The following is a 12,216-nucleotide window of genomic DNA, read 5'->3' as shown; positions in this document are numbered from 1 at the left end:
CGCCATAGCTGCAAATATTAGTCGGTAATATGAAGTGTTGTCAGCTGAAGTCTGATGATCCAGACGACCGTAAGGACGAAGTACGCAAAGGTACCGCTAGGCCGCGCCTCTTTAGCTCAGTGGTAGAGCACTGGACTAGTAAACCAAGGGTCGTGAGTTCCATCCTCAAAGGAAGAAGTCGAATTTTGGGAATCAGTTGCGCGTCGTGGCCGTATAGCAAACAGTATCTGTGATGACGAACAATTAGCGACATGCGTTTTATTAAGAATTACTCTCAGATGTGATTAAGGCGAATGGCGCAGATAAAGCATTTGCCAAAGCGGTTCAGCATAAGGTGGGACGTCGTCGCCGCCACCGCCGCCGCCGCTTCTGCAGAAGTAGCAAATGGCCATCGTGGCAAATGCGGCGAGGCACGCCCTGCCTTCGATTCCGTATGCACGAAGTGTGTGGTCTTGTTTTCCAGTCTATATTTGGTCGGTCACGTAAGAGGTTGAATGTAACGAATGGGTGGGAAAGAGCAAGGGCAGCGGCTGTGTAGAACGAAAACACAAATTATCAGGGGTGTGAGCGTTTCGAGATGAGTCATATACAAGTTGCACTTGGTCGTCAGCGACTGTGTGGCCTAATAGATAAGGCGTCGGACTTCGGATCTGAAGATTACAGGTTCGAATGCTGTCACGCTCGTGTTTTATCAGTTCTGAAAAAGAAACATACCGTTTTAATGTAGCATTTGAGCAGTACGAAACCGTCTGAATGTTGCTGTTGACCATTTTCTGCTTGGAGATGCTCTTGAGCTTGAAACACACACTACAAGACCGGTGTTAACTAGCGAAATGGTCGGCAGAGTGCCGTCACCGCGAGTTTCCACTGGCACTTGCACATCTAAAACAACGTCGGAAAGTAACTCGTTCGCCTTTTGAGTCACATCAAGTATGAGTGTTAATTTTGACGCCACTAGCTCTGCAGGTTGTCATGCAATTCCTTACCTCTCAGAAATGATTATGAAATAAAAGTGAAGTAGGTGACGAGTGTGACGTTAGGAAAACATTAGGCAACATGGAGAGATTCTGTATGGGACCACCCAACCCAAACGAGTACTGTGTGACGTGCTGCCCGGCAAGTATTCACCGAAGCAGCCCGGCTAGCTCAGTCGGTAGAGCATGAGACTCTTAATCTCAGGGTCGTGGGTTCGAGCCCCACGCTGGGTGAAACGGAATTTTGTTCCGCTGCAGATGTAAATTACCGTTTTTCTGATTAACGTGATGTAATGGAAATAGCAACTTTAAACTTTGCCTACGTCTCTGTCAGTCGCAAGGAAACTGTATTTGAAGGTGAAGGTGATTTTGTAGACATGTGTGAAAGACATGTTCTGTAATGCAAGTGTTGTTGTTTGGAGAGGACATCGGTTACGTGTCAGATGTGTAGCCAAGCAGTAATGGGTCGCCATAGCTGCAAATATTAGTCGGTAATATGAAGTGTTGTCAGCTGAAGTCTGATGATCCAGACGACCGTAAGGACGAAGTACGCAAAGGTACCGCTAGGCCGCGCCTCTTTAGCTCAGTGGTAGAGCACTGGACTAGTAAACCAAGGGTCGTGAGTTCCATCCTCAAAGGAAGAAGTCGAATTTTGGGAATCAGTTGCGCGTCGTGGCCGTATAGCAAACAGTATCTGTGATGACGAACAATTAGCGACATGCCTTTTATTAAGAATTACTCTCAGATGTGATTAAGGTGAATGGCGCAGATAAAGCATTTGCCAAAGCGGTTCAGCATAAGGTGGGACGAATCAGTCTGAATTACATTTTATAGATGTATTTCTCACATATGTCAGAGCCTCTCGCGGTCGTCGTCGTCGTCGCCGCCGCCGCCGCCGCCGCTTCTGCAGAAGTAGCAAATGGCCATCGTGGCAAATGCGGCGAGGCACGCCCTGCCTTCGATTCCGTATGCACGAAGTGTGTGGTCTTGTTTTCCAGTCTATATTTGGTCGGTCACGTAAGAGGTTGAATGTAACGAATGGGTGGGAAAGAGCAAGGGCAGCGGCTGTGTAGAACGAAAACACAAATTATCAGGGGTGTGAGCGTTTCGAGATGAGTCATATACAAGTTGCACTTGGTCGTAAGTGACTGTGTGGCCTAATAGATAAGGCGTCGGACTTCGGATCTGAAGATTACAGGTTCGAATGCTGTCACGCTCGTGTTTTATCAGTTCTGAAAAAGAAACATACCGTTTTAATGTAGCATTTGAGCAGTACGAAACCGTCTGAATGTTGCTGTTGACCATTTTCTGCTTGGAGATGCTCTTGAGCTTGAAACACACACTACAAGACCGGTGTTAACTAGCGAAATGGTCGGCAGAGTGCCGTCACCGCGAGTTTCCACTGGCACTTGCACATCTAAAACAACGTCGGAAAGTAACTCGTTCGCCTTTTGAGTCACATCAAGTATGAGTGTTAATTTTGATGCCACTAGCTCTGCAGGTTGTCATGCAATTCCTTTACCTCTCAGAAATGATTATGAAATAAAAGTGAAGTACGTGACGAGTGTGACGTTAGGAAAACATTAGGCAGCATGGAGAGATTCTGTATGGGACCACCCAACCCAAACGAATACTGTGTGACGTGCTGCCCGGCAAGTATTCACCGAAGCAGCCCGGCTAGCTCAGTCGGTAGAGCATGAGACTCTTAATCTCAGGGTCGTGGGTTCGAGCCCCACGCTGGGCGAAATTGAATTTTGTTCCGCTGCAGATGTAAATTACCGTTTTTCTGATTAACGTGATGTAATGGAAATAGCAACTTTGCCTACGTCTCTGTCAGTCGCAAGGAAACTGTATTTGAAGGTGAAGGTGATTTTGTAGACATGTGTGAAAGACATGTTCTGAAATGCAAGTGTTGTTGTTTGGAGAGGACATCGGTTACGTGTCAGATGTGTAGCCAAGCAGTAATGGGTCGCCATAGCTGCAAATATTAGTCGGTAATATGAAGTGTTGTCAGCTGAAGTCTGATGATCCAGACGACCGTAAGTACGAATTACGCAAATGTACCGCTAGGATGCGCCTCTTTAGCTCAGTGGTAGAGCACTGGACTAGTAAACCAAAGGTCGTGAGTTCCATCCTAAAAGGAAGAAGTCGAATTTTGGAAATCAGTTGCGCGTCGTGGCCGTATAGCAAACAGTATCTGTGATGACGAACAATTAGCGACATGCCTTTTATTAAGAATTACTCTCAGATGTGATTAAGGCGAATGGCACAGATAAAGCCTTTGCCAAAGCGGTTCAGCATAAGGTGGGACGAGGCAGTCTGAATTACATTTTATAGATGTATTTCTCACATATGTCAGAGCCTCTCGCGGTCGTCGTCGTCGTCGTCGTCGTCGCCGCCGCTGCCGCTTCTGCAGAAGTAGCAAATGGCCATCGTGGCAAATGCGGCGAGGCACGCCCTGCCTTCGATTCCGTATGCACGAAGTGTGTGGTCTTGTTTTCCAGTCTATATTTGGTCGGTCACGTAAGAGGTTGAATGTAACGAATGGGTGGGAAAGAGCAAGGGCAGCGGCTGTGTAGAACGAAAACACAAATTATCAGGGGTGTGAGCGTTTCGAGATGAGTCATATACAAGTTACACTTGGTCGTCAGCGACTGTGTGGCCTAATAGATAAGGCGTCGGACTTCGGATCTGAAGATTACAGGTTCGAATGCTGTCACGCTCGTGTTTTATCAGTTCTGAAAAAGAAACATACCGTTTTAATGTAGCATTTGAGCAGTACGAAACCGTCTGAATGTTGCTGTTGACCATTTTCTGCTTGGAGATGCTCTTGAGCTTGAAACACACACTACAAGACCGGTGTTAACTAGCGAAATGGTCGGCAGAGTGCCGTCACCGCGAGTTTCCACTGGCACTTGCACATCTAAAACAACGTCGGAAAGTAACTCGTTCGCCTTTTGAGTCACATCAAGTATGAGTGTTAATTTTGACGCCACTAGCTCTGCAGGTTGTCATGCAATTCCTTACCTCTCAGAAATGATTATGAAATAAAAGTGAAGTAGGTGACGAGTGTGACGTTAGGAAAACATTAGGCAACATGGAGAGATTCTGTATGGGACCACCCAACCCAAACGAGTACTGTGTGACGTGCTGCCCGGCAAGTATTCACCAAAGCAGCCCGGCTAGCTCAGTCGGTAGAGCATGAGACTCTTAATCTCAGGGTCGTGGGTTCGAGCCCCACGCTGGGTGAAACGGAATTTTGTTCCGCTGCAGATGTAAATTACCGTTTTTCTGATTAACGTGATGTAATGGAAATAGCAACTTTAAACTTTGCCTACGTCTCTGTCAGTCGCAAGGAAACTGTATTTGAAGGTGAAGGTGATTTTGTAGACATGTGTGAAAGACATGTTCTGTAATGCAAGTGTTGTTGTTTGGAGAGGACATCGGTTACGTGTCAGATGTGTAGCCAAGCAGTAATGGGTCGCCATAGCTGCAAATATTAGTCGGTAATATGAAGTGTTGTCAGCTGAAGTCTGATGATCCAGACGACCGTAAGGACGAAGTACGCAAAGGTACCGCTAGGCCGCGCCTCTTTAGCTCAGTGGTAGAGCACTGGACTAGTAAACCAAGGGTCGTGAGTTCCATCCTCAAAGGAAGAAGTCGAATTTTGGGAATCAGTTGCGCGTCGTGGCCGTATAGCAAACAGTATCTGTGATGACGAACAATTAGCGACATGCCTTTTATTAAGAATTACTCTCAGATGTGATTAAGGTGAATGGCGCAGATAAAGCATTTGCCAAAGCGGTTCAGCATAAGGTGGGACGAATCAGTCTGAATTACATTTTATAGATGTATTTCTCACATATGTCAGAGCCTCTCGCGGTCGTCGTCGTCGTCGCCGCCGCCGCCGCCGCCGCTTCTGCAGAAGTAGCAAATGGCCATCGTGGCAAATGCGGCGAGGCACGCCCTGCCTTCGATTCCGTATGCACGAAGTGTGTGGTCTTGTTTTCCAGTCTATATTTGGTCGGTCACGTAAGAGGTTGAATGTAACGAATGGGTGGGAAAGAGCAAGGGCAGCGGCTGTGTAGAACGAAAACACAAATTATCAGGGGTGTGAGCGTTTCGAGATGAGTCATATACAAGTTGCACTTGGTCGTAAGTGACTGTGTGGCCTAATAGATAAGGCGTCGGACTTCGGATCTGAAGATTACAGGTTCGAATGCTGTCACGCTCGTGTTTTATCAGTTCTGAAAAAGAAACATACCGTTTTAATGTAGCATTTGAGCAGTACGAAACCGTCTGAATGTTGCTGTTGACCATTTTCTGCTTGGAGATGCTCTTGAGCTTGAAACACACACTACAAGACCGGTGTTAACTAGCGAAATGGTCGGCAGAGTGCCGTCACCGCGAGTTTCCACTGGCACTTGCACATCTAAAACAACGTCGGAAAGTAACTCGTTCGCCTTTTGAGTCACATCAAGTATGAGTGTTAATTTTGATGCCACTAGCTCTGCAGGTTGTCATGCAATTCCTTTACCTCTCAGAAATGATTATGAAATAAAAGTGAAGTACGTGACGAGTGTGACGTTAGGAAAACATTAGGCAGCATGGAGAGATTCTGTATGGGACCACCCAACCCAAACGAATACTGTGTGACGTGCTGCCCGGCAAGTATTCACCGAAGCAGCCCGGCTAGCTCAGTCGGTAGAGCATGAGACTCTTAATCTCAGGGTCGTGGGTTCGAGCCCCACGCTGGGCGAAATTGAATTTTGTTCCGCTGCAGATGTAAATTACCGTTTTTCTGATTAACGTGATGTAATGGAAATAGCAACTTTGCCTACGTCTCTGTCAGTCGCAAGGAAACTGTATTTGAAGGTGAAGGTGATTTTGTAGACATGTGTGAAAGACATGTTCTGAAATGCAAGTGTTGTTGTTTGGAGAGGACATCGGTTACGTGTCAGATGTGTAGCCAAGCAGTAATGGGTCGCCATAGCTGCAAATATTAGTCGGTAATATGAAGTGTTGTCAGCTGAAGTCTGATGATCCAGACGACCGTAAGTACGAATTACGCAAATGTACCGCTAGGATGCGCCTCTTTAGCTCAGTGGTAGAGCACTGGACTAGTAAACCAAAGGTCGTGAGTTCCATCCTAAAAGGAAGAAGTCGAATTTTGGAAATCAGTTGCGCGTCGTGGCCGTATAGCAAACAGTATCTGTGATGACGAACAATTAGCGACATGCCTTTTATTAAGAATTACTCTCAGATGTGATTAAGGCGAATGGCACAGATAAAGCCTTTGCCAAAGCGGTTCAGCATAAGGTGGGACGAGGCAGTCTGAATTACATTTTATAGATGTATTTCTCACATATGTCAGAGCCTCTCGCGGTCGTCGTCGTCGTCGTCGTCGCCGCCGCTGCCGCTTCTGCAGAAGTAGCAAATGGCCATCGTGGCAAATGCGGCGAGGCACGCCCTGCCTTCGATTCCGTATGCACGAAGTGTGTGGTCTTGTTTTCCAGTCTATATTTGGTCGGTCACGTAAGAGGTTGAATGTAACGAATGGGTGGGAAAGAGCAAGGGCAGCGGCTGTGTAGAACGAAAACACAAATTATCAGGGGTGTGAGCGTTTCGAGATGAGTCATATACAAGTTACACTTGGTCGTCAGCGACTGTGTGGCCTAATAGATAAGGCGTCGGACTTCGGATCTGAAGATTACAGGTTCGAATGCTGTCACGCTCGTGTTTTATCAGTTCTGAAAAAGAAACATACCGTTTTAATGTAGCATTTGAGCAGTACGAAACCGTCTGAATGTTGCTGTTGACCATTTTCTGCTTGGAGATGCTCTTGAGCTTGAAACACACACTACAAGACCGGTGTTAACTAGCGAAATGGTCGGCAGAGTGCCGTCACCGCGAGTTTCCACTGGCACTTGCACATCTAAAACAACGTCGGAAAGTAACTCGTTCGCCTTTTGAGTCACATCAAGTATGAGTGTTAATTTTGACGCCACTAGCTCTGCAGGTTGTCATGCAATTCCTTACCTCTCAGAAATGATTATGAAATAAAAGTGAAGTAGGTGACGAGTGTGACGTTAGGAAAACATTAGGCAACATGGAGAGATTCTGTATGGGACCACCCAACCCAAACGAGTACTGTGTGACGTGCTGCCCGGCAAGTATTCACCAAAGCAGCCCGGCTAGCTCAGTCGGTAGAGCATGAGACTCTTAATCTCAGGGTCGTGGGTTCGAGCCCCACGCTGGGTGAAACGGAATTTTGTTCCGCTGCAGATGTAAATTACCGTTTTTCTGATTAACGTGATGTAATGGAAATAGCAACTTTAAACTTTGCCTACGTCTCTGTCAGTCGCAAGGAAACTGTATTTGAAGGTGAAGGTGATTTTGTAGACATGTGTGAAAGACATGTTCTGTAATGCAAGTGTTGTTGTTTGGAGAGGACATCGGTTACGTGTCAGATGTGTAGCCAAGCAGTAATGGGTCGCCATAGCTGCAAATATTAGTCGGTAATATGAAGTGTTGTCAGCTGAAGTCTGATGATCCAGACGACCGTAAGGACGAAGTACGCAAAGGTACCGCTAGGCCGCGCCTCTTTACCTCAGTGGTAGAGCACTGGACTAGTAAACCAAGGGTCGTGAGTTCCATCCTCAAAGGAAGAAGTCGAATTTTGGGAATCAGTTGCGCGTCGTGGCCGTATAGCAAACAGTATCTGTGATGACGAACAATTAGCGACATGCCTTTTATTAAGAATTACTCTCAGATGTGATTAAGGCGAATGGCACAGATAAAGCCTTTGCCAAAGCGGTTCAGCATAAGGTGGGACGAGGCAGTCTGAATTACATTTTATAGATGTATTTCTCACATATGTCAGAGCCTCTCGCGGTCGTCGTCGTCGTCGTCGTCGCCGCCGCTGCCGCTTCTGCAGAAGTAGCAAATGGCCATCGTGGCAAATGCGGCGAGGCACGCCCTGCCTTCGATTCCGTATGCACGAAGTGTGTGGTCTTGTTTTCCAGTCTATATTTGGTCGGTCACGTAAGAGGTTGAATGTAACGAATGGGTGGGAAAGAGCAAGGGCAGCGGCTGTGTAGAACGAAAACACAAATTATCAGGGGTGTGAGCGTTTCGAGATGAGTCATATACAAGTTACACTTGGTCGTCAGCGACTGTGTGGCCTAATAGATAAGGCGTCGGACTTCGGATCTGAAGATTACAGGTTCGAATGCTGTCACGCTCGTGTTTTATCAGTTCTGAAAAAGAAACATACCGTTTTAATGTAGCATTTGAGCAGTACGAAACCGTCTGAATGTTGCTGTTGACCATTTTCTGCTTGGAGATGCTCTTGAGCTTGAAACACACACTACAAGACCGGTGTTAACTAGCGAAATGGTCGGCAGAGTGCCGTCACCGCGAGTTTCCACTGGCACTTGCACATCTAAAACAACGTCGGAAAGTAACTCGTTCGCCTTTTGAGTCACATCAAGTATGAGTGTTAATTTTGACGCCACTAGCTCTGCAGGTTGTCATGCAATTCCTTACCTCTCAGAAATGATTATGAAATAAAAGTGAAGTAGGTGACGAGTGTGACGTTAGCAAAACATTAGGCAACATGGAGAGATTCTGTATGGGACCACCCAACCCAAACGAGTACTGTGTGACGTGCTGCCCGGCAAGTATTCACCAAAGCAGCCCGGCTAGCTCAGTCGGTAGAGCATGAGACTCTTAATCTCAGGGTCGTGGGTTCGAGCCCCACGCTGGGTGAAACGGAATTTTGTTCCGCTGCAGATGTAAATTACCGTTTTTCTGATTAACGTGATGTAATGGAAATAGCAACTTTAAACTTTGCCTACGTCTCTGTCAGTCGCAAGGAAACTGTATTTGAAGGTGAAGGTGATTTTGTAGACATGTGTGAAAGACATGTTCTGTAATGCAAGTGTTGTTGTTTGGAGAGGACATCGGTTACGTGTCAGATGTGTAGCCAAGCAGTAATGGGTCGCCATAGCTGCAAATATTAGTCGGTAATATGAAGTGTTGTCAGCTGAAGTCTGATGATCCAGACGACCGTAAGGACGAAGTACGCAAAGGTACCGCTAGGCCGCGCCTCTTTACCTCAGTGGTAGAGCACTGGACTAGTAAACCAAGGGTCGTGAGTTCCATCCTCAAAGGAAGAAGTCGAATTTTGGGAATCAGTTGCGCGTCGTGGCCGTATAGCAAACAGTATCTGTGATGACGAACAATTAGCGACATGCCTTTTATTAAGAATTACTCTCAGATGTGATTAAGGCGAATGGCGCAGATAAAGCATTTGCCAATGCGGTTCAGCATAAGGTGGGACGAATCAGTCTGAATTACATTTTATAGATGTATTTCTCACATATGTCAGAGCCTCTCGCGGTCGTCGTCGTCGTCGTCGCCGCCGCCGCCGCCGCCGCTTCTGCAGAAGTAGCAAATGGCCATCGTGGCAAATGCGGCGAGGCACGCCCTGCCTTCGATTCCGTATGCACGAAGTGTGTGGTCTTGTTTTCCAGTCTATATTTGGTCGGTCACGTAAGAGGTTGAATGTAACGAATGGGTGGGAAAGAGCAAGGGCAGCGGCTGTGTAGAACGAAAACACAAATTATGAGGGGTGTGAGCGTTTCGAGATGAGTCATATACAAGTTGCACTTGGTCGTAAGTGACTGTGTGGCCTAATAGATAAGGCGTCGGACTTCGGATCTGAAGATTACAGGTTCGAATGCTGTCACGCTCGTGTTTTATCAGTTCTGAAAAAGAAACATACCGTTTTAATGTAGCATTTGAGCAGTACGAAACCGTCTGAATGTTGCTGTTGACCATTTTCTGCTTGGAGATGCTCTTGAGCTTGAAACACACACTACAAGACCGGTGTTAACTAGCGAAATGGTCGGCAGAGTGCCGTCACCGCGAGTTTCCACTGGCACTTGCACATCTAAAACAACGTCGGAAAGTAACTCGTTCGCCTTTTGAGTCACATCAAGTATGAGTGTTAATTTTGATGCCACTAGCTCTGCAGGTTGTCATGCAATTCCTTTACCTCTCAGAAATGATTATGAAATAAAAGTGAAGTACGTGACGAGTGTGACGTTAGGAAAACATTAGGCAGCATGGAGAGATTCTGTATGGGACCACCCAACCCAAACGAATACTGTGTGACGTGCTGCCCGGCAAGTATTCACCAAAGCAGCCCGGCTAGCTCAGTCGGTAGAGCATGAGACTCTTAATCTCAGGGTCGTGGGTTCGAGCCCCACGCTGGGCGATATTGAATTTTGTTCCGCCGCAGATGTAAATTACCGTTTTTCTGATTAACGTGATGTAATGGAAATAGCAACTTTAAACTTTGCCTAAGTCTCTGTCAGTCGCAAGGAAACTGTATTTGAAGGTGAAGGTGATTTTGTAGACATGTGTGAAAGACATGTTCTGAAATGCAAGTGTTGTTGTTTGGAGAGGACATCGGTTACGTGTCAAATGTGTAGCCAAGCAGTAATGGGTCGCCATAGCTGCAAATATTAGTCGGTAATATGAAGTGTTGTCAGCTGAAGTCTGATGATCCAGACGACCGTAAGTACGAATTACGCAAATGTACCGCTAGGATGCGCCCCTTTAGCTCAGTGGTAAAGCACTGGACTAGTAAACCAAGGGACGTGAGTTCCATCCTAAAAGGAAGAAGTCGAATTTTGGAAATCAGTTGCGCGTCGTGGCCGTATAGCAAACAGTATCTGTGATGACGAACAATTAGCGACATGCCTTTTATTAAGAATTACTCTCAGATGTGATTAAGGCGAATGGCACAGATAAAGCCTTTGCCAAAGCGGTTCAGCATAAGGTGGGACGAGGCAGTCTGAATTACATTTTATAGATGTATTTCTCACATATGTCAGAGCCTCTCGCGGTCGTCGTCGTCGTCGTCGTCGCCGCCGCCGACGCTTCTGCAGAAGTAGCAAATGGCCATCGTGGCAAATGCGGCGAGGCACGCCCTGCCTTCGATTCCGTATGCACGAAGTGTGTGGTCTTGTTTTCCAGTCTATATTTGGTCGGTCACGTAAGAGGTTGAATGTAACGAATGGGTGGGAAAGAGCAAGGGCAGCGGCTGTGTAGAACGAAAACACAAATTATCAGGGGTGTGAGCGTTTCGAGATGAGTCATATACAAGATGCACTTGGTCGTAAGTGACTGTGTGGCCTAATAGATAAGGCGTCGGACTCCGGATCTGAAGATTACAGGTTCGAATGCTGTCACGCTCGTGTTTTATCAGTTCTGAAAAAGAAACATACCGTTTTAATGTAGCATTTGAGCAGTACGAAACCGTCTGAATGTTGCTGTTGACCATTTTCTGCTTGGAGATGCTCTTGAGCTTGAAACACACACTACAAGACCGGTGTTAACTAGCGAAATGGTCGGCAGAGTGCCGTCACCGCGAGTTTCCACTGGCACTTGCACATCTAAAACAACGTCGGAAAGTAACTCGTTCGCCTTTTGAGTCACATCAAGTATGAGTGTTAATTTTGATGCCACTAGCTCTGCAGGTTGTCATGCAATTCTTTTACCTCTCAGAAATGATTATGAAATAAAAGTGAAGTACGTGACGAGTGTGACGTTAGGAAAACATTAGGCAGCATGGAGAGATTCTGTATGGGACCACCCAACCCAAACGAATACTGTGTGACGTGCTGCCCGGCAAGTATTCACAGAAGCAGCCCGGCTAGCTCAGTCGGGCATCAGTCTGCCTGCAGCGGCGGTGGCGAGCGGTTCGTCGTGCTGTGCTTCGCTCTGCGGCTGGCTTTGTTTACATCCGCTGTGTAAGTCTGTGCGTTTTCGCCGGCGCTTCGCAGTAGTTAGATATTCTGTCAACGTTCGAAAATGCAGTAATGGCTCAACTTAGTAGAAAGGACACTCTGAAATTTACCTTTGATCGACGTTTTGCTCGACCTAAATCTTTCGAAATTGAGGATTGGTTAGAGGAAGTTGTTCAAGTTCCGTTTGAAGATACTGTTGGTTTTCACTTGTCAATTGTGAGTAGTGTGATGTACTTGAAGCTGAAACACCCTGAGTTATGCGAACGAGTTGTCAATAATACCGGTGGTAAGCTTAAGTTTAAACACAGTGATGGAAATATTGGCGAAGTTACTGTCGATCATGTGGGACTTGGTATTCGAACAATTCGAATTTTTGAGCTACCCTTTGAAGTTCCTACAGATGCGATCAATCTTGTTATTGC

The 12,216-nt window shown here is 46.5% G+C and overlaps 7 non-coding genes across 7 annotated transcripts; all 7 read left to right on the top strand.

Annotated features, from left to right (window-relative positions):
- The first annotated feature begins 1,135 nt into the window (after nt 1–1,135).
- Nucleotides 1,136–1,208, top strand: Trnak-cuu (transfer RNA lysine (anticodon CUU)). The gene has a single exon. It is a non-coding gene; the product is annotated as a tRNA-Lys (tRNA).
- A 1,437-nt stretch (nt 1,209–2,645) lies between these two features.
- On the top strand, nt 2,646–2,718 carry Trnak-cuu (transfer RNA lysine (anticodon CUU)). Its single transcript has one exon. It is a non-coding gene; the product is annotated as a tRNA-Lys (tRNA).
- Nucleotides 2,719–4,150: 1,432 nt separating this feature from the next.
- Nucleotides 4,151–4,223, top strand: Trnak-cuu (transfer RNA lysine (anticodon CUU)). The gene has a single exon. It is a non-coding gene; the product is annotated as a tRNA-Lys (tRNA).
- A 1,437-nt stretch (nt 4,224–5,660) lies between these two features.
- Nucleotides 5,661–5,733, top strand: Trnak-cuu (transfer RNA lysine (anticodon CUU)). Its single transcript has one exon. It is a non-coding gene; the product is annotated as a tRNA-Lys (tRNA).
- A 1,429-nt stretch (nt 5,734–7,162) lies between these two features.
- Nucleotides 7,163–7,235, top strand: Trnak-cuu (transfer RNA lysine (anticodon CUU)). Its single transcript has one exon. It is a non-coding gene; the product is annotated as a tRNA-Lys (tRNA).
- A 1,436-nt stretch (nt 7,236–8,671) lies between these two features.
- Nucleotides 8,672–8,744, top strand: Trnak-cuu (transfer RNA lysine (anticodon CUU)). The gene has a single exon. It is a non-coding gene; the product is annotated as a tRNA-Lys (tRNA).
- Nucleotides 8,745–10,184: 1,440 nt separating this feature from the next.
- Nucleotides 10,185–10,257, top strand: Trnak-cuu (transfer RNA lysine (anticodon CUU)). The gene has a single exon. It is a non-coding gene; the product is annotated as a tRNA-Lys (tRNA).
- The last annotated feature ends 1,959 nt before the right edge of the window (nt 10,258–12,216 follow it).

Source organism: Schistocerca gregaria, chromosome 8 (assembly GCF_023897955.1).
Source record: "Schistocerca gregaria isolate iqSchGreg1 chromosome 8, iqSchGreg1.2, whole genome shotgun sequence".
Classification (NCBI taxonomy): domain Eukaryota; kingdom Metazoa; phylum Arthropoda; class Insecta; order Orthoptera; family Acrididae; genus Schistocerca; species Schistocerca gregaria.
Note: the sequence above shows the minus strand (reverse complement) of the source record. Positions and strands in the feature narration are given on the sequence as shown.